Raw genomic sequence first — 23,109 nt, 5'->3', positions numbered from 1 at the left:
ATCATTCATGTGATAATACGATCAACCTCTTCAGACTCTAAAATAACCTTAGATACACTCAGTGTAAACAGACACTCACAGACTGTCACTCATCCATGGAGTTACTCACACACCTAGTCAGTCATGCAAAGAATCAATCACACCTCCATTTCCTCAACTATACAGTTATACACACCTTACTTATTCAAACATATACTAACACATACTTACTCTCTTATACAATCCCTGATACAAGTTCACAATGATCCATACAGCCACTCACACATTCACTGGCTCTTATGCACAGTTATTTATATATGTCAACTCTTACATGTACTGTGTTTTACATATGTACTTACTTTGACATGTAGCACTGAGAAATCCAATTACTCACCAATGCACTCATGCAGATAGTCAACCGCCCATACAGCTGTTTCCACATGCACTTTTGAACCCATACATCTACTGAATCAACTGCTCACACATCTATGCACAGAGTCACACACCTCCCAGCCACCCCCACACACACACTCACTCTCCCATACAAATATTTGGGCAACCAATCAATAACCCATATAGTTACTCATATAGCTACTGATCAACACATGCAGCAGTTTACAGAAATACAGTAATAATGATGCACAAATTAAGACAGTTTAATCATTAACCCATACACTCAGTGAGACACATTTAATCATTCTCTCATACAGTCAGTCATGCACCTACTAATTCCATCATCCAAACACTTATACATCCACTCATTCTTCAATATGTAAGACATATTTTAACTTTACAGAAACATACAGTCACTGGATGTTGTCATTTGAGATGTCATCAGTGATGTCATTTGAGATGTCATCAGTGATGTCATCAGTGATGTCACTGACCATGTCATGAATGATGTAATATGTGACATCATCAGCAGTGGGTTGCGGGTGCGCGATATATAGTTATTGCATCTAACTATATATGCGAATTTCTATGGTTTTGTGCGAGTAAATTAAGGTTTTGTAAATGCTAATCCCTAACTATATATAGGCTAAAACCTATGGTTTTTTCAGTGAAATATATATATATATATATATATATATATATATATATATATATATATATATATATATATATATATATATATATATATATATATATATATATATATATATATATATATTCCTCATCAGTCCTGCCTTCTTTTCAAAAATGGTCCGACACATGCTCTTGGACAATCCAGGTAAGGTTTAATTGCCACCATCCAGACAGGAATGTATACATAAAACACCTGGCAGACGCGTTTCGGGGAATGCCTTAATCATTGCCAGGATTGTGTTTTAGAAATTTGTTAAAAAGCGCAGGGACTTCACATACTGTTAGTACTGTTCACATTGGTATAAGTAAGTCCAATCAGAGTCCTTGTTGTTCCATCTCTGCTGGTAGTGGTTGCAAAGCATGCTGGTGCCTGAAGTCCCGCAGTCTGTACGGATCTCACGCAAAGGAAAGTCTGCAGTCCCACATCGCGAATACAGGTTCAGTGACCGGTCCGTGCAATTTATAATGCCCTGGCTAGGGCCAGCTAGCGAGTCCACACATCCACTGTTGCAGGGACCATGGCGGCTGGCATCACCTGTGGTCGTCCAAATCAGCAGTAATCTGTTTCTACCCTGCCCACTTTTCTTGTTTTGTGCGTTTGTTTTACTGCTTTCTTGTGCCTCGGTTCTACTGAGGCACAGGATGGCTGCCAACACTTCTTGGTTTGAAGTGTTGAAAGTCAATTAGAATGCAGCTCGTGATCGGCAGGGTGCGTGGATCCTCTGTGCCTCTGTATAACGAAACTGATTAACACCATTTAAAAAACAGAGTGTTTTCTGAACCAAGGGCAACCTATTTGCCAAATTTAGTGTAATTCCGTTCAGCAGTTCGAGCTGTAGCCGTGTCTAAAGTTTCCTATGTGAAGTAACATAGAGAAAACATGTTTTGGGGCCCCCTTTTTTTCTTGGCCCCCGCTTGCCGAATCACCCTGAAACTTCCAAGATAGAAGCGGACTGGAACTGGCCACGAGTTTTGAAAATTTTGCAAAGATTCGTCAACCAGCGCCAACGTTATTGGGAAAAGAAAAAACACTTTTTGAATAGAAACAAGGTCCTGACTAGAACTACCTACTGCCGACCGCCAGTAGGTAACATATATATATATATATATATATATTCACTGAAAAAACCATAGGTTTCACACCAGTTATAGTTAGGAATTAGCATTTAAAAAACCTATTAAATTCACTGAAAAAACCATAGGTTTGACACCAGTTATAGTTCACTGGATGGTGTCATCAGTGATGTCATGAGTGATGTCACTGACCATGTCATGAGTGATGTAATATGTGACGTCATCAGCAGTGCATTGCAGGTGCGCAAGATATAGTGAGTCCAACTAACTATAACGTGGGAATTTCAATGGTTTTTTGTCAGGAAAATTTCCAGCTAACTATAACTGGTGTCAAACCTATGGTTTTTTCAGTGAATTTAATAGGTTTTTTAAATGCTAATTCCTAACTATAACTGGTGTGAAACCTATGGTTTTTTCAGTGAATTTCATAGGTTTTTTAAATGCTAATTCCTAATTATATAAGGCCTGAAACCTATGTTTTTTTCAGTGAATTTCAAAGTTTTTTTTAATGCTAATTCCTAACTATATAAGACCTGAAAGCCCACCAGGAATCTCCAGTATGCGCCAGCGGACTGCATTGCAGAGAGGTGTAATGAAGCAACAATGCCCCTTTTTACACCTCTCTGCAACGCAGCCCCCGTGCATGTTTGAAGAGGGGGAACTAATTCCCCTTGCATACTGGGGGCCCCTGGGGGCCAACTAGCCTACCTGGAACCTCCAGTAGGCGCCAGGGGGCTGCATTGCAGAGGTGTAATGATAGGCATGAGCGAATTTTGCGAATCTCGCGTTCGCGAATTTTGCGGATTTGCGAACTCGCAATCCGCAAAATCCGCGAATTCTCGCGAATTTGCGGATTTTTTTTTTTTATGTTCGCACGGGTTTCTGCAAGTTCGCGAGGGTTTTGTACAATTTCGCAAATTGCGAAATTTTGCAAAACGCGTGCGAACTTGCAGCAACCCGTGCGAACACAATTATATGAAGAGAAAGAAGCTCCTGGCCACAGGAACAGCACGGGGATTGCGCTCATGAAAGTCACGGATGCAAAGGCCTCTACCCAGCATCACAGCTGATTTTCCACAGTAGATTTGGGAAGAGGCACACCTGTCCCGCCTCGAAGACGCTCATGATTGTTTTTGGGCTAATGAATGAGTCACTGATTTTGAGCATCAACTAGTTCGAGCGACCATGCAAAGGCCGCCCTCTACCCAGCATCACAGCTGATTTTCCACTGTAGATTTGGGAAGAGGCACACCTGTCCAGCCTCGAAGATGCTCAGGATTGTTTTGGGCTAATGAATGAGTCACTGAATTTGAGCAACTAGTTCGAGTGACCATGTGTGTGTTACTATGCAATCGCCCTGAAGGGCGCAGGGGTCCCTTGAGTGACCTGTGTGAGGCTGTGCCTGTAACTATTTTACAATGGCGCCAGCAAGCTGCCAGCGCCGTTGTAAAATAGTTACAAAGTTAGCTTGCACAGGAAGCACTTAGATAAAATAAAGCAGCACCTGCTTCGTTTTATCTAGTGGTTCCTGTGCAAGCTAACTTTGTAACTATTTTACAACGGCGCTGGCAGCTTGCTGGCGCCATTGTAAAATAGTTGCATGAGTGGGGGTTCAACTTTTGAACCCGTTACGCCTGCGGATTTTTTTTTGCGGATTTTACGGGAAATCCGCAAAATTTGCGGATTGCGGATTTCCCAAAAATCCGCAAAATCTGCGAGCGTAAAGGATTTCCCGCTCATGCTTACTAATGAGGCTTTGCCCCTTGTTACACCTCTCTGCAATGCAGCCCCCTGCCGCGTTTGCAGAGGGGGAACTAATTCCCCTTGCATACTGGGGGTCCCTGGGGGCCAACTACCCCACCAGGAGCCTCCAGTATGCGCCAGGGGGCTGCATTGCAGAGAGGTGTAATGAGGCCACACCCGTTTTTACACCTCTCTGCAATGCAGCCCCCGTGCATGTTTGAAGAGGGGGAGCTAATTCCCCTTGCATACTAGGGGTCCCTGGGGGCCAACTAGCCCACCTGGAACCTCCAGTATGCACCAGGGGGCTGCATTGCACAGAGGTGTAATGAGGCTATGCCCCTTTTTACACCTCTCTGCAACGCAGGCCACTGGCGCGTTTGCAGAGGGGGGACTAATTCCCCTTGCATACTGGGGGTCCCTGGGTCATATCTGCCCAAACACTGATATTCCGAACAATTGAAAATGACTTTTCTTGAGAAACATTTGGATTTGGATTATCATGTCCTATACTTTGGAATTTTTGAAAGACTGACTTTGAGGATGCTATAAATTACTCAAGTCTGCCCGAATTGTGTGGGTAAAATTGATACCTAGTCACTTTGTATAAGAATGTACTTATGTCTTGACTAACATTTGGAAGAAATATCTAGTTATATGACAACAGGATACCGACATAACTTGAAGGAAATAAGAACGCCCTGAAGAAGTTCTGTTGTACAGAACGAAACGTTTCGGCTGGCTTTGGTACATAAACTTAAGGAAAATAAAAGCATTTGAATATACACCAAGATTCAGCGCTTCAATAAGGACTCTAAGTGATATGATTTGATTGGACTTATTGTGCAAGTGGGGCTGTGCCAAACTTTGGAATATTCTCCACTACTCTCTACTACTTACTCTCTCCTACTCCACTACTCTCAAATACTCACTCTCTACTACTCATTCTTTACTACTCTACTGCTCTCTACTACTCTCTCTCTACTACTCACTCCCTACTACTCACCATCTACTACTCTCTACTACTCACTCTCTACTACTCTCTCTCTACTACTCACTCTTTACTACTCACTCTCTACTACTCTCTACTACTCACTCTCTACTTCTCACTCTCTACTACTCTCTACTACTCACTCTCTACTACTCTCTCTCTACTACTCACTCTCTACTACTCACTCTACTACTCACTCTCTACTACTCTCTACTACTCACTCTCTACTACTCTCTCTCTACTAGTCTCTACTACTCACTCTACTACTCACTCTCTACTACTCACTCTCTACTACTCTCTACTATTCTCTCTCTCTGCTACTCACTCTCTACTACTCCAACATACGAGAACCCCGACCCCAACATGCTCAAGGAGTGGGCAGCCAATAACCACGATGCCTCATGCAGAATGCTAACGATCTTAATCAAATATGCAGAGTCCGACAGACAAAAAATGCTAATGGAGATTGAGCAGATCCTAGAAATGCTGAACAAAGATGCGGATCAAGATCTTGTCACGAAATATATGAACGACATGAAGGATCGTTTAAAAAAACTGGAAACGTCCATCAAAGAACGTAAAAGCCAAAAGTTCATCAGAGATAAACTGGACTATGAACGGGGACAAATCTACACTTTTGCCAAAAAATTCGACACCATGCAAAAACAGAAAATGAACCCTCCACACGGCAAAACAGCACCCCAGTCCGATGCAGGCAGTGTGTTAAGCTCGGATGTGGAGACTGATCAGGAAGAAGGTGCGAGTGGGGGAGTGGGACTTTCAGCAACAGTTCCGTCTGTAATAGATGAGTTTGCTTTTTTAGAGGAGGAACGGCGGTTCAACCTGAGACCAAGACGCCAAGTGTCTTATACAGCAAAACCAAGAGGAAGAGGCAGAGGAACCGGCGGCGGAAGGGGAGGAAAAAACGCCAACAAAAATGCGAAATGATTGCCGCTGAAGCAATACAGCAAGAGGTCAAAGATTCAACTATCATTAACTTGACCAAGCTAACACTTACGCCCAAGGAAGAGCAAGTTTTAAAATTGGGCCTGTCCTTCTGCCCACCAGCAGAATTTAGTTATGTGGACACGCGTATAGACACTTACAAGCTGGTGAGAAACTTGAAATTGAAGAAGTTCTTCGCTCTTAACAAATCTAGGCAACCACTGCAGAGCGTGGGGAATAGGACTTCTGGCAACGACGATGGTAATTTGCAAGTCTCCGACATGGACCTGATGATGGAACTCCAAAATATTGACAATGTTGACAATGAGACTATGTCTTCTAGAGATCTGGAAGTAAATGGCGACGCTCGAAGTGGCTCAGAGGACGCTAATAGCCGAGCTTTAGAACTGGCTAAAGAACAAAATGTGGACATTTCGAAAACTGTGAGCACTGAATTCAAACCCAAGTCGAAATTCACCCCCCTTAATGTGAGAGACTCTGTTGATATTTTTCATGAGTTGGTGATCAATGATCTTAAAAACCTTGAGAAATGTACAAGTGTGCAACATAAAACATTTACCAAACAGGAAAAGGAGTACTTTGCTTTAGTCAACAAATTGAAATCCAACAGCAGTTGCATTGTCCGCGATGCCGACAAAGGGTGCAATGTCGTCCTATGGGACAGGGAACAGTACTTGTGTGAAAGCTATAAACAACTTAACAATAAGAACAACTATGTAAAAGTCAATGCAAATGTTATGAATGATAATTTTGATAAATGTAATACACAGCTACAGGGATGGCATAGGCAAAATCTAATCTCTAAAGAAGAGTTGCAATTCCTGAAAGTGAGTAATCCAGTAACACCGGTGTTCTATTTAATCCCTAAGGTGCATAAATGTTCCACCAACCCCCCAGGGAGACTCACAATTTCTGCAATTGGGGGGGGCACTGGAGAACAGCTCTAAATTCATTGACTCTTTCCTCTGTCCCTTGGTTAAACAACTCCCATCCTATGTCCAAGACTCAGGAGATTTCCTGCGTAAGATCTATGACCTACCATGGGAAGATGACTATCTCCTCATGACAATCGACGTTACTACACTCTACACCAGCATTAAACATGGAGATGGCCTAAGGGCCCTCAAGCATGCATTGCGGGCCAGACCAATCAATCTATGGCTACATTCACAAATGCTGGTGGAGATGGCGTCAGTTTGTCTTAACAACAACTTCTTCCTCTTTGAGTCTACTCTCTACAAACAAATATGTGGTACCGCGATGGGCACCTGCTTCGCCCCCAGCTATGCTAATCTGCATATGGGCTGGTGGGAGGAGCAGGTGGTCCGAGCGGAGTGCCACATTGAATGGAGGGACAACATACTACAGTGGAGTCGTTACATAGACTACCTATTTGTGGTATGGAAGGGTACCGAGACCAGTGCTAGAAACTTTGTGAGTAAAATCCAGGCCAACAATCTTAACCTCAAATTTACTAGTGAAATCAGTTCCACATCATTGAATTTCCTAGACCTAACGATCTTTGCTAAAGATGGCCGGTTGCACTCCCAGCTTTTCAGAAAACCCACAGCAGGGAATACACTGCTACACGCAGAAAGTTTCCACCCAAATAGCCTCATCAGAAGTATCCCTTATGGGGAGAGTCTGCGTGTTATACGCAATTGCAGTGACCCTGAAGGCCAGATAAAAGAGCTCAATACCCTTGAGAAAAGGTTTAAAGCTAGGGGGTACTCACAATCTAACATCTCAAGTGCGATACGTAAGGCTAAAATGAGAAGCAGAGAGGAAACTCTCTTTAAGAATTCCCCGAAGGACAGAGTAGAAGAACGCCCTGTAAATAAAATCAGAATGATCACTACTTATAACAAGCAACACAAGGCAGTGAGGGGGATTATCAGCAGGCATTGGCATCTCATAGCCAACGATCCGGTCCTTGAAGATTTTGTAAAAAAGAGGCCTGAGATCACTTTCAGAAAAGCCAAGTCCTTCAAACAGATGTTAGTGTCCAACGTGCTGCCGGCAATCCCCCAGAAACAAAAGAGTGGGATAGATTGGCTGAAAAGGAAACCTGGCTTCATCAAATGCTCTAAATGCAAAGCGAGCACTGCGGGAGTTAATACCCGCACTTACCAAACTGGAATTTCCAAAAGATTGAAATCTATAAAAGGTTTCTTTAGTTGTAAAACGGACTATGCTGTCTACGTGCTCCAATGCCCATGTGGGCTTAGGTACGTGGGCAGTACAATCCACCCAGTCCATGTGCGCATCCTGCAGCATATGAGAGCCATCAAGTACGCAGATCCAGCCTACATGGTAGCCCAGCATTTTGAGACATTTCACAATCAGGATGTAGCAGGGCTCTGTTACTTTGTTATTGACTCCATTCCTAACAGCATGCGGGGCGGGGATCGCTTACAAAAGTTGAGACGGTTGGAGTCCAGATATATTCTGGAACTCAACGCCAAGGCCCCCGGGGGTCTTAACCTGGAAGAAGACTTGAAAACACACCTACAGAAAGGGGCGCATAGATGGTGTGATCAAGTCTTAGTTTACATTTTTAATTGTGCTCTATGGTTGCTGTACAAAACCAAGGTAAAGGGAAGGGTGTCGGCCCAGGATTCCCGCTCCTACAATGAAGAAGTTTTTTATTTGCACATATGATTTAAGGGTGGCACATCTTTTTTTTTTTGGGTACACGGTGGAAACCACATTTATATTTGCCCACTGGGGCGGTATTTTTTGCAAAGTCTATTGCACTATGAAATGTTACCAATGGTATAAGATTTGTCAATGACAATTGCCCACTTGGGCGTAATTCCATGGACTGATAATGATAACATGCCATAGTCCGATGTGTTTCATTTAATCGCTATTTGAGATTAAGATGCATATATGTCATTTGATGCCGTACAATATTTTTAATTTTCTGTGCTTTGACATTTGTTCATGATTATTAGTTTTCGAATTTGTGTAATGGAATGAACTATAAGTCTTTCTTCCATTTCCTTACCTGAAAAGTTGTTTCCGTTCACGTGACCCAGCACTTTTGCACTTTAAAATGGCGAATGTCTGTATTGTATCTTCGGTGAACAAGCCTGCTGGTCAGGCGATTCAGAAAAGGGGGTGGTGATGAACAGAGTGTCTGAATTAAGCAGACCACTCTTACCCAGTCCAAAGATCAGGGCTTGATCCATCACCGTTATTTATCTCACTGCACCATCCCAGCTCAGAACCTGGCTATATACAAATCAGTCTGTCCCTGGCCCAGTGCATCATGGGAACAGGGCAGACTAAACTACCAAGCCAATTCTTCACCAGAAAGGAGACAAGCTACCGGGGACCGGTTTCTGGCATTTCAGCCGTCTTCGGCCCGGCTTGCTTGAATCCTGATGGTGCAGTGAGAAAGGGACTCATGTCTGAGTATACCCTGCCACACCTATAGTGGCCAAAAACGATTCAGAAAAGGGGGTGGTGATGAACAGAGTGTCTGAATTAAGCAGACCACTCTTACCCAGTCCAAAGATCAGGGCTTGATCCATCACCGTTATTTATCTCACTGCACCATCCCAGCTCAGAACCTGGCTATATGCAAATCAGTCTGTCCCTGGCCCAGTGCATCATGGGAACAGGGCAGACTAAACTACCAAGCCAATTCTTCACCAGAAAGGAGACAAGCTACCGGGGACCGGTTTCTGGCATTTCAGCCGTCTTCGGCCCGGCTTGCTTGAATCCTGATGGTGCAGTGAGAAAGGGACTCATGTCTGAGTATACCCTGCCACACCTATAGTGGCCAAAAACGATTCAGAAAAGGGGGTGGTGATGAACAGAGTGTCTGAATTAAGCAGACCACTCTTACCCAGTCCAAAGATCAGGGCTTGATCCATCACCGTTATTTATCTCACTGCACCATCCCAGCTCAGAACCTGGCTATATGCAAATCAGTCTGTCCCTGGCCCAGTGCATCATGGGAACAGGGCAGACTAAACTACCAAGCCAATTCTTCACCAGAAAGGAGACAAGCTACCGGGGACCGGTTTCTGGCATTTCAGCCGTCTTCGGCCCGGCTTGCTTGAATCCTGATGGTGCAGTGAGAAAGGGACTCATGTCTGAGTATACCCTGCCACACCTATAGTGGCCAAAAACGATTCAGAAAAGGGGGTGGTGATGAACAGAGTGTCTGAATTAAGCAGACCACTCTTACCCAGTCCAAAGATCAGGGCTTGATCCATCACCGTTATTTATCTCACTGCACCATCCCAGCTCAGAACCTGGCTATATACAAATCAGTCTGTCCCTGGCCCAGTGCATCATGGGAACAGGCCAGACTAAACTACCAAGCCAATTCTTCACCAGAAAGGAGACAAGCTACCGGGGACCGGTTTCTGGCATTTCAGCCGTCTTCGGCCCGGCTTGCTTGAATCCTGATGGTGCAGTGAGAAAGGGACTCATGTCTGAGTATACCCTGCCACACCTATAGTGGCCAAAAACGATTCAGAAAAGGGGGTGGTGATGAACAGAGTGTCTGAATTAAGCAGACCACTCTTACCCAGTCCAAAGATCAGGGCTTGATCCATCACCGTTATTTATCTCACTGCACCATCCCAGCTCAGAACCTGGCTATATGCAAATCAGTCTGTCCCTGGCCCAGTGCATCATGGGAACAGGGCAGACTAAACTACCAAGCCAATTCTTCACCAGAAAGGAGACAAGCTACCGGGGACCGGTTTCTGGCATTTCAGCCGTCTTCGGCCCGGCTTGCTTGAATCCTGATGGTGCAGTGAGAAAGGGACTCATGTCTGAGTATACCCTGCCACACCTATAGTGGCCAAAAACGATTCAGAAAAGGGGGTGGTGATGAACAGAGTGTCTGAATTAAGCAGACCACTCTTACCCAGTCCAAAGATCAGGGCTTGATCCATCACCGTTATTTATCTCACTGCACCATCCCAGCTCAGAACCTGGCTATATGCAAATCAGTCTGTCCCTGGCCCAGTGCATCATGGGAACAGGGCAGACTAAACTACCAAGCCAATTCTTCACCAGAAAGGAGACAAGCTACCGGGGACCGGTTTCTGGCATTTCAGCCGTCTTCGGCCCGGCTTGCTTGAATCCTGATGGTGCAGTGAGAAAGGGACTCATGTCTGAGTATACCCTGCCACACCTATAGTGGCCAAAAACGATTCAGAAAAGGGGGTGGTGATGAACAGAGTGTCTGAATTAAGCAGACCACTCTTACCCAGTCCAAAGATCAGGGCTTGATCCATCACCGTTATTTATCTCACTGCACCATCCCAGCTCAGAACCTGGCTATATGCAAATCAGTCTGTCCCTGGCCCAGTGCATCATGGGAACAGGGCAGACTAAACTACCAAGCCAATTCTTCACCAGAAAGGAGACAAGCTACCGGGGACCGGTTTCTGGCATTTCAGCCGTCTTCGGCCCGGCTTGCTTGAATCCTGATGGTGCAGTGAGAAAGGGACTCATGTCTGAGTATACCCTGCCACACCTATAGTGGCCAAAAACGATTCAGAAAAGGGGGTGGTGATGAACAGAGTGTCTGAATTAAGCAGACCACTCTTACCCAGTCCAAAGATCAGGGCTTGATCCATCACCGTTATTTATCTCACTGCACCATCCCAGCTCAGAACCTGGCTATATGCAAATCAGTCTGTCCCTGGCCCAGTGCATCATGGGAACAGGGCAGACTAAACTACCAAGCCAATTCTTCACCAGAAAGGAGACAAGCTACCGGGGACCGGTTTCTGGCATTTCAGCCGTCTTCGGCCCGGCTTGCTTGAATCCTGATGGTGCAGTGAGAAAGGGACTCATGTCTGAGTATACCCTGCCACACCTATAGTGGCCAAAAACGATTCAGAAAAGGGGGTGGTGATGAACAGAGTGTCTGAATTAAGCAGACCACTCTTACCCAGTCCAAAGATCAGGGCTTGATCCATCACCGTTATTTATCTCACTGCACCATCCCAGCTCAGAACCTGGCTATATGCAAATCAGTCTGTCCCTGGCCCAGTGCATCATGGGAACAGGGCAGACTAAACTACCAAGCCAATTCTTCACCAGAAAGGAGACAAGCTACCGGGGACCGGTTTCTGGCATTTCAGCCGTCTTCGGCCCGGCTTGCTTGAATCCTGATGGTGCAGTGAGAAAGGGACTCATGTCTGAGTATACCCTGCCACACCTATAGTGGCCAAAAACGATTCAGAAAAGGGGGTGGTGATGAACAGAGTGTCTGAATTAAGCAGACCACTCTTACCCAGTCCAAAGATCAGGGCTTGATCCATCACCGTTATTTATCTCACTGCACCATCCCAGCTCAGAACCTGGCTATATGCAAATCAGTCTGTCCCTGGCCCAGTGCATCATGGGAACAGGGCAGACTAAACTACCAAGCCAATTCTTCACCAGAAAGGAGACAAGCTACCGGGGACCGGTTTCTGGCATTTCAGCCGTCTTCGGCCCGGCTTGCTTGAATCCTGATGGTGCAGTGAGAAAGGGACTCATGTCTGAGTATACCCTGCCACACCTATAGTGGCCAAAAACGATTCAGAAAAGGGGGTGGTGATGAACAGAGTGTCTGAATTAAGCAGACCACTCTTACCCAGTCCAAAGATCAGGGCTTGATCCATCACCGTTATTTATCTCACTGCACCATCCCAGCTCAGAACCTGGCTATATGCAAATCAGTCTGTCCCTGGCCCAGTGCATCATGGGAACAGGGCAGACTAAACTACCAAGCCAATTCTTCACCAGAAAGGAGACAAGCTACCGGGGACCGGTTTCTGGCATTTCAGCCGTCTTCGGTCCGGCTTGCTTGAATCCTGATGGTGCAGTGAGAAAGGGACTCATGTCTGAGTATACCCTGCCACACCTATAGTGGCCAAAAACGATTCAGAAAAGGGGGTGGTGATGAACAGAGTGTCTGAATTAAGCAGACCACTCTTACCCAGTCCAAAGATCAGGGCTTGATCCATCACCGTTATTTATCTCACTGCACCATCCCAGCTCAGAACCTGGCTATATGCAAATCAGTATGTCCCTGGCCCAGTGCATCATGGGAACAGGGCAGACTAAACTACCAAGCCAATTCTTCACCAGAAAGGAGACAAGCTACCGGGGACCGGTTTGTGGCATTTCAGCCGTCTTCGGCCCGGCTTGCTTGAATCCTGATGGTGCAGTGAGAAAGGGACTCATGTCTGAGTATACCCTGCCACACCTATAGTGGCCAAAAACGATTCAGAAAAGGGGGTGGTGATGAACAGAGTGTCTGAAATAAGCATACCACTCTTACCCAGTCCAAAGATCAGGGCTTGATCCATCACCGTTATTTATCTCACTGCACCATCCCAGCTCAGAACCTGGCTATATGCAAATCAGTCTGTCCCTGGCCCAGTGCATCATGGGAACAGGGCAGACTAAACTACCAAGCCAGGGAGACCCATAATTTCTGCAATGGGGGGGGCACTGGAGAACACCTCTAAATTCATTGACTCTTTCCTCTGTCCCTTGGTTAAACAACTCCCATCCTATGTCCAAGACTCAGGAGATTTCCTGCGTAAGATCTATGACCTACCATGGGAAGATGACTATCTCCTCATGACAATGGACGTTACTACACTCTACACCAGCATTAAACATGGAGATGGCCTAAGGGCCCTCAAGCATGCATTGCGGGCCAGACCAATCAATCTATGGCTACATTCACAAATGCTGGTGGAGATGGCGTCAGTTTGTCTTAACAACAACTTCTTCCTCTTTGAGTCTACTCTCTACAAACAAATATGTGGTACCGCGATGGGCACCTGCTTCGCCCCAAGCTATGCTAATCTGCATATGGGCTGGTGGGAGGAGCAGGTGGTCCGAGCGGAGTGCCACCTTGAATGGAGGGACAACATACTACAGTGGAGTCGTTACATAGACGACCTATTTGTGGTATGGAAGGGTACCGAGACCAGTGCTAGAAACTTTGTGAGTAAAATCCAGGCCAACAATCTTAACCTCAAATTTACTAGTGAAATCAGTTCCACATCATTGAATTTCCTAGACCTAACGATCTTTGTCAAAGATGGCCGGTTGCACTCCCAGCTTTTCAGAAAACCCACAGCAGGGAATACACTGCTACACGCAGAAAGTTTCCACCCAAATAGCCTCATCAGAAGTATCCCTTATGAGGAGAGTCTGCGTGTTATACGCAATTGCAGTGACCCTGAAGGCCAGATAAAAGAGCTCAATACCCTTGAGAAAAGGTTTAAAGCTAGGGGGTATTCACAATCTAACATCTCAAGTGCGATACGTAAGGCTAAAATGAGAAGCAGAGAGGAAATTCTCTTTAAGAATCCCCCGAAGGACAGAGTAGAAGAACGCCCTGTAAATAAAATCAGAATGATCACTACTTATAACAAGCAACACAAGGCAGTGAGGGGGATTATCAGCAGGCATTGGCATCTCATTGCCAACGATCCGGTCCTTGAAGATTTTGTAAAAAAGAGGTCTGAGATCACTTTCAGAAAAGCCAAGTCCTTCAAACAGATGTTAGTGTTCAACGTGCTGCCGGCAATCCCCCAGAAACAAAAGAGTGGGATAGATTGGCTGAAAAGGAAACCTGGCTTCATCAAATGCTCTAAATGCAAAGCGTGCACTGCAGGAGTTAATACCCGCACTTACCAAACTGGAATTTCCAAAAGATTGAAATCTATAAAAGGTTTCTTTAGTTGTATGAGAGCCATCAAGCACGCAGATCCAGCCTACCCGGTAGCCCGGCATTTTGAGACATTTCACAATCAGGATGTAGCAGGGCTCTGTTACTTTGTTATTGACTCCATTCCTAACAGCATGCGGGGCAGGGATCGCTTACAAAAGTTGAGACGGTTGGAGTCCAGATATATTCTGGAACTCAACGCCAAGGCCCCCGGGGGTCTTAACCTGGAAGAAGACTTGAAAACACACCTATAGAAAGGGGTGCATAGATGGTGTGATCAAGTCTTAGTTTACATTTTTAATTGTGCTCTATGATTGCTGTACAAAACCAAGGTAAAGGGAAGGGGGTCGGCCCAGGATTCCCGCTCCTACAATGAAGAAGTTTTTTATTTGCACATATGATTTAAGGGTGGCACATCTTTTTTTTTTGGGTACACGGTGGAAACCACATTTATATTTGCCCACTGGGGCGGTATTTTTTGCAAAGTCTATTGCACTATAAAATGTTACCAATGGTATAAGATTTGTCAATGACAATTGCCCACTTGGGCGTAATTCCATGGACTGATAATGATAACAAGCCATAGTCCGATGTGTTTCATTTAATCGCTATTTGAGATTAAGATGCATATATGTCATTTGATGCCGTACAATATTTCTAATTTTCTGTGCTTTGACATTTATTCATGATTATTAGTTTTCGAATTTGTGTAATGGAATGAACTATAAGTCTTTCTTCCACTTCCTTACCTGAAAAGTTGTTTCCGTTCACGTGACCCAGCACTTTTGCACTTTAAAATGGCGAATGTTTGTATTGTATCTTCGGTGAAGAAGCCTGCTGGTCAGGCGAAACGCGTCCGGGGTTTGACAAATAAACTCAATTTGTCTGGTACATGGTCTCGCCAACGTGTGGTTTTTCTACCCGTTTGTGGAAATGTTTAAAAGACCCGGCATCGGAGGTCTTTGATTCAGGCGAGACACCCGTTGGTTTGGAGGCGGTGACGAATTTCCGAGGCAAGGAGGAAAGAAGATATATATATATATATATATACATACATACATATATAAACATATACAATCTGTATATCTATATAAATACAAATATAAATGCATGCATACATATACATATATGCATACAGATGCATGTTATTTACATGGAAGTTTAAAAAACACTAATAAAAGCAAAGCTAAAAAGCCACCTCATTACAAATAGAATGGCTTTAACTTAAACGAGGGCGAGACCTATTGCATTTTCAATGCTTGTTTACTTTGGTTCCATTAGGAAGGCATTCAGATGTGTCACACATTTGCCATAAATTCTGAATGTTAGCACTCTAGTTGCTCATTAGATCACTGTAGTAAAGCTACTGCTCACCAGGGAAGTCTGCTGCTGGTATTCAAAGTGCATGTTCCAGTCTGCATGTCAGAATTTTTTTAATGAAATAGAAGAGGATTTGAGAAGTCACTCAAAATGATCCCTCATTTTTCTTTCTGAAGCACTAATCATACTTTCTATGGCAAAATGAACCCCCTCATTTTGTTCCTTTTTAAATTAAATGTTTTCAGACTTACCACTTCATTCCAATCAAGATGGCTTCTGGTGTGCCATACTTTTGTCATAAGTAAGACTGTTAGCGCTCTAGTTGTTCTTTAGAACACTCTGGGACATTCTGTCATTGGGCTATACTTGGGCTACAACTGGGTGATATTTGGGCTACATTTAGGTTCTTTTGTCTCTGGTGTCCAGCTTGGGAGACTGTATGTCAGAATTTTTTAATGAAATTGAAGAGGATTTGAAAAGTCACTCAAAATGTGCCCTAATTTTTCTTTCTACAGCACTAATCATACTTTCTATGGCAAAATATACCCCCTCATTTTGTTCCTTTTTAAATTAAATGTTTTAAGAGTTACCACTTTATTCCAATCAAGATGGCTTCAGGTGTGCCATACCTTTGTAATAAGTAGGACTGTTAGTGCTCTAGTTGTTCTTTAGAACACTCTGGGACATTCTGTCATTGGGCTATACTTGGGCTACATCTGGGTGATATTTGGGCTACATTTGGGCTCTTTTGTCTCTGGTGGCCATCTTGGGATACTGCATGTCAGAATTTTTTAATGAAATAGAAGAGGATTTGAGAAGTCACTCAAAATGTGCCCTAATTTTTCTTTCTGCAGCACTAATAAAACTTTCTATGGCATAATATACCCCCACATTTTGTTCCTTTTTAAATTAAATGTTTTAAGAGTTACCACTTTATTCCCATCACGATGGCTTCAGGTGTGCTATACCTTTGTAATAAGTAGGACTGTTAGCGCTCTAGTTGTTCTTTAGAACACTCTAGGAGGCTGCACTAGAAAACAAAGGAATCAACTGACAGTCTCTGTCCTTGTTGGATGTACATGTTTCACTGAGAATGTCAGACTTCATTCTCACATGACTGAGAAAGATAATGTGAATTTACAGAAAATATGCTTTCAGTTTAGCTTATAGATCCCCTTCCAAATCAATGTGGGAAAATCATGAGATATTAGTTTTCTTTCAAAATGATTCATGATATCACAGCAGAAGGCTTTTTCACATGGTAAAATCACCTTAGAACACCCCACAATTCCTAAAATGAGTATGGTACCGTCAACAAATGATTTGTAATGTAACTAAAGTCCTAAAACCCTCTATTAACTACAATGCTTTTTAATGAGGTGCTATCATGTATATTGCTCCCAAGATGGCTGCCAACACTTCTTGGATGAAGTGCTGACAGTCAATCAGATCAGATTTGTGGTTAGGCTCCGCCCAGATATATTATTATTATTATTAGGGAGTTTTATAAAGCGCCTGGTTTACGCGCACCGGCGTGTCCCTGCGCTATGGTAAGCGCCTACCTTCCAAACAGGTGAGTCTTAAGTATTCTTCTGAACATGGATTCTGAACTCTCCAAACGTAACTCTGATGGCAGGTCATTCCACTGTTTAGCAGCCAGATATCTGAAAGACCTGCCCCCCCATACGCTCTTTCTTTATTTTTGGGATTTTCAGAAGTCCTGTGCAGGAGGAGCGCAGATTCCTTGTGGGCTCATACCGGGTAACCAGACTCTGTAACGGGGCAGGGGCTTTGCCACCCAGAATGCGGTGACACATGGCTAGCGCCTTGAACTCCACCCTGCTGCTGACAGGAAGCCAGTGCTGGGCCTGGAGCGCTGCCTTTGAGGATGTTCTTCTAGGAAGCCTCAAAATAAGGCGAGCGGCTGCATTTTGCAGCACTTGGAGGCGGTTGAAAGCCTTTCCTGTGGCTCCCAGATAGAGCAAATTGCCGTAATCTAGGCGCGAGGTGACTAGGGCATGCACCAGCGTCCGACGGGCTGTAATGGGCAGAAGATCCAGGACCATCCTCAGAGTTTTTAAAACTCCAAAGCATGCCCCCACCACTCGGCCAATCTGGGGGCCAAAGGCAAGGTCGACATCCAACCATACCCAAAGGTTCTTTACTTCCTGGCAAGGAACAGGCATTTCTCCTAGGCAGGGTGGCCACCACGCCGACGACCATACAGATGGCCCTCCCCCCACCACGAGCACCTCGGTCTTACTGCCATTAAGTTTCAGGCAGTTGGCGGACATCCAGGTTGCCAGTTCTATATATTTTTTTGATCCTAAATTACTCAAAATCCACTGGAGCACATATCTTGAGACATAGCAAAGGCACATCGGGCTACCAGTCCCTACAATTTTTCCAAGTTTTGTGGAAATCCATTCAGCCGTTCGGGCTAAAAGTGAGTCCAACCGCCCTATGGAAATTAACATGGGGAAAACACGTTTTGGAACCCCCCTTTTATCTCGGCCCCCGCTTGACGAATCAACCCCCAAACTTTCAGGGAAGGAGCGGAGTGCAGCGAGGCAAATTTAAGGAAAATTACAGGCAGATTCCTCAACCGGCGCCAAAGTTATTCCCAATAGATTGTTGCGGATTTCCTACAGAAAACAATCCTAACTATAACTACCTACTGGCGACCGCCAGTAGGTAATATATATATATATATATACATATATATATATATATATATATTCACTGAAAAAACCATAGGTTTCACACCAGTTATAGTTAGCAGGTAGTTTTACTCGCATAAAACCATTGAAATTCCCACGTTATAGTTAGTTGGACTCACTATAACTTGCGCGTGCAATGCACTGCTGATGACGTCACATATTACATCACTCATGACATGGTCAGTGACATCACTCATGACATCACTGATGACACCATCCAGTAAATGTGGGTCTTTCTGAAAAATAAATGTGTTTTATATCTGTATATGTAAAAGTTGATGGAAGAATAAATGTTTAAATAAGTGTCTAAATGGATGTTTTTTTATAAAAATTGATTAGTTAACTGGCTTATTAAGTGTTTCTTAGTGAATACATATATTAGTGAGTAATGTTTAAATATTTATATATATGTATTAGTGTTTCACTTTGTGTATAAGTGGCTGCATGGGTTGGTGAGTAGGTACATGTGTAGGTATATGGGTTATTAGATGTTTTTTTAGTATCAGTATGAGTGTTTGTATGGTTTGGTGGGGGTATTACTTATCACATAGATGCATGAATGACTAACTCTCTCTTTGTATGTGTTTTGAAGACAGCATATGTGCAGGACTGTATGGGTGGATGAGTGTGTATATGTGTGTGTTAGTGAGTGAATGACTGTCTCACTAGTGTCTTTATCAGTAACTACATATGTTTTAATCTAGTATATGTGAGTATTGATGTATATAAGTGAGTATATGTGAGAGTGAGATATTGAAAGAGTTCCTGTTTAAATAATTAAGTGTTTCTATAAGTGATTGTTTAAGAGAGTAAGTATGTGTAAGTTTCCTTAGAAGTAAGGTGGTAGTGTGTGTATAGCTGTATATGCAAATAAATGGATGTTCAATAGTTTACTTGCATGTGTGAGTATGTGTGAGAGTAACTTTTGGATGACTGTCGGTGTGTAACAGGATGTATAGGTGTATCACTACATATGATGAGTGAGTATATGTATGAGTGACTATATAGAACTTTTGGTGAATGAGTGGATGTGTATATAGATGGTGGAATTATTGAATTGGTTGTTGTAACTGGTATGGGTATCTCCATTTTTTTGAAAATTGTAATTTCTATTTTTCAATATGTGTTTCATGGGTTACATTGCAGTGAAAAGAGGTCTGTCACTCTGTCACAAGGATGGTGTCATCAGTGATGTCATGAGTGATGTCACTGACCATGTCATGAGTGATATGTGACGTCATCAGCAGTGCATTGCACGGGCAAGTTACAGTGAGTCCAACTAACTATAACGTGGGAATTTCAATGGTTTTATGCGAGTAAAACTTTCTGCTAACTATAACTGGTGTGAAACCTATGGTTTTTTCAGTGAATTTAATAGGTTTTTTAAATGCTAATTCCTAACTATAACTGCTGTGAAACCTATGTTTTTTTCAGTGAATTTCATAGGTTTTTTAAATGCTAATTCCTAACTATATATAGGGCCTCAAACCTCTGAAATGTAATATTTTTTATAATGAATCCTATATTGTATATTAATATAATACTATTTTTTTTTTAAAACATTTTTTTGCCTTGGAGCGTTCCCGGTGCGCGCCCCGGTGTGCGCACCGGAAAGCGAAGTTTTTCGGCGCGCCCCCGAGGCGCGCACCAGTTAGCGTCCCGTTAGCGCTATTGCCACGAACGAAAACATCATCGTGACGTATCGCATAGCCGCGTTCGCATGATACACACGGCGTAAGCGCACCCGGAAGCACTCGAGCGAATACGATCGCGCAACGTAAACATCCGACGCGCTTACACGACGCGACCCGGGGCGCATCCGGGGGCGCGTCGTGTAAGCGCGTCGGGTCATGTGACCTGAAAATAACACTTTTTATTGGTGCAGAACAGTTTTGGTTTCTAAATGATGAAAGCCCGGGTCATGTGACCTGAAAATAACACTTTTCATTGGTTCAGGACAGTTTTTTTTTCCAAATGATGAAAGACCCCACCTTTTTTCCTTATTCTGACTTTTTCCTTTGACTGAGGAAGACCTGTTTGAACATCTTTGAGAAATATTTTGTACTTTAAAATGGCTACAGTAGCAGCAGCGGCTGGAGCATCTGCACCACCACCACCACCACCACCATGAGGACCACCATAACATTACATTGGTGGTCAAGAAGAGGAGGAGGAGGAAGAGGAGGAGGAGGAGGGAAGAAGGTGGCTGCAAGAAGACAATACCCCATACAAGCCAAGGCAGCACATTGTATGGGAGTTTTTTTCAATCCCAGAGGGCAAGAAGAAAGTCAATGCTCCCAAGGTGACTTGCCTAATCTGTGGCATGGAACTTTCAAGGGGGAACCCTAACAAAAAATATTCTTTTGGTAATAATACCATGATTAGACACATGCAGCGCGAGCATCCAAACAACTATTCTGCTGCAGAGATGAGAGAACTGGCCAGTAACCCTCCCCAATCTTCAACCACCACCTCCAAAAGAAAGCAACCCACTCCATCGGGACCAGAGACAAGGGAGACGATCCCTTGCATACAACCACGGTTTGGGGAATTCAGAATTACATGTATTTTTTGTGGTAAGACCATCTCCTATGGTGAACAGAGCATAAAGCTCATCCTCCTTGCTGGTGACAACCACAATTGCCCCAAAAAACCCTAATTTTTTCCAGATTTTTTTTTTTGCTCCAGTTGAGCCATTTTCAATTCCCTGTTTTTTGTTTCTCCCCATAAAAATAACAAAAAAATATAAAATAGTTCATAAAAGCCAAAAAAAGTACAAAATGTTCAAAAAACATTAAAAAACATATAAAACAACAAAAAAAGAAGAAAAAAAACAGTTCTTTTTAGAACTACCTCCAATTTATAAAAAAAGGCTATATTTTTTAAAAACTCTGTCATTCTTTTTTCCCCATGGTACGCTCCCCAGTCCGCTCCCCGGTGCGCGTACTAGGTGCTCCCCCCGCGCAAATCGAAAAAAAAATATTATTTTTTTTTGCCCCTCTGGGCCCTTTTTATGGCCCCCACATCAAATCTAGGGGATCATGGGGGGTCTACTCTGCCCCCTTATGGTAATTTCCCCCTTTGTTTTTGCCTCCTCTTGTGTCTCGATCCTACCGAGACACAAGATGGCGGCCGCTCCGGACTGTTTCGAATGTTTACAGACACCCGAGAGCCAATCAGCGTTCCGTGCGCAAGTCGCGTAGCGCGCCTGGAGCGCTCCCATGTGCGCGTACCGGAGCACGGCCATAGATATATATTTTTTTTTAACCAAAATTACTCAAAATCCACTGGAGCACATATCTTGAGACATAGCAAAGGCACATCGGGCTACCAGTCCCTACAATTTTGCCAAGTTTGGTGGAAATCCATTCAGCCGTTCGGGCTAAAAGTGAGGTCGACCGCCCTATGGAAATTAACATGGGGAAAACACGTTTTGGGACCCCCCTTTTTTCTCGGCCTCCGCTTGACGAATCCCCCCGAAACTTTCAGGGAAGGAGCGGAGCGGAGCAAGGCAATTTTAAGGAAAGTTACACGCAGATTCCTCAATCGGCGCCAAAGTTATTCCCAATAGAATGTTGGGGATTTCCTATGGTAACTAGGTCCTAACTATATATACCTACTGGCGACCGCCTGTAGGTAATATATAACTATATATACACATATATATATCCAAAGTACTTCTGTCTCTCCAATGCGGCACCACAGAATCACGGACCACCAAGCAGCACAGAGTATTTAGGGTATGTTTATTATCCCTTCTTTGTTCACTCTCGGCATGACGCGTTTCAGGTAATGAATACCCTTGCTCACATAGCGAACATGCAGTACAAAATAACGTTTATATACTCATTTTTTTCTTTCAACCTTTAAAACACCACGCGATCATAGAAAGTGAAGATATACTTATGTGCATGAAAAAACGGCAATACAATGGAATTTTTTCTCATGTTCCAGGTTCAACCACAATACAACATTGTTAATTTCATTTTTGCCTCATGTCGGAATATAGCAGCTTAAATGCATGAAATGTATGTGCAACAATACGCTATAAATATTTATATATAACATTTCAACAATAAATAATCTATAATTATAAGATTATTTACACATATTACAAATAGAGATACTTTTTAAAATATCACGTAAAAAAATCTCTCATTATATTTATGAAAAAGTTTATGGAACCATCTGATGTTCTTTTTGGTTCCCATGTGCAAAAATTACAGCTTAAATGCTGCAATGTATGTGCAAATTACGCCATTTCTTGTGCAAAATTACTGCCTAAATGCAGTTGCATATATGTAAACGTAATAATCATATGCTGCTAAAAGTATTCTCCGACTTATTTAATTCTGTTATAAATTCATGATGTAAAAACATGATAATAAACAACTGTTGAATCGAATTGACATCTGATCCCAGGTATCAAAATAAATACTCAACAGACTACTTCATTGAAACTTGCCAAAGTGTTTGGTGCTATAAAAAATGAAAAATATCTAAAAAAGTGACTGTGAAGT

The sequence above is a fragment of the Lissotriton vulgaris genome, chromosome 10 (assembly GCF_964263255.1).
Source record: "Lissotriton vulgaris chromosome 10, aLisVul1.2, whole genome shotgun sequence".
Taxonomy (NCBI): domain Eukaryota; kingdom Metazoa; phylum Chordata; class Amphibia; order Caudata; family Salamandridae; genus Lissotriton; species Lissotriton vulgaris.
The sequence above is the reverse complement of the archived record's forward strand: the minus strand, read 5'-3'. Positions refer to the sequence as shown.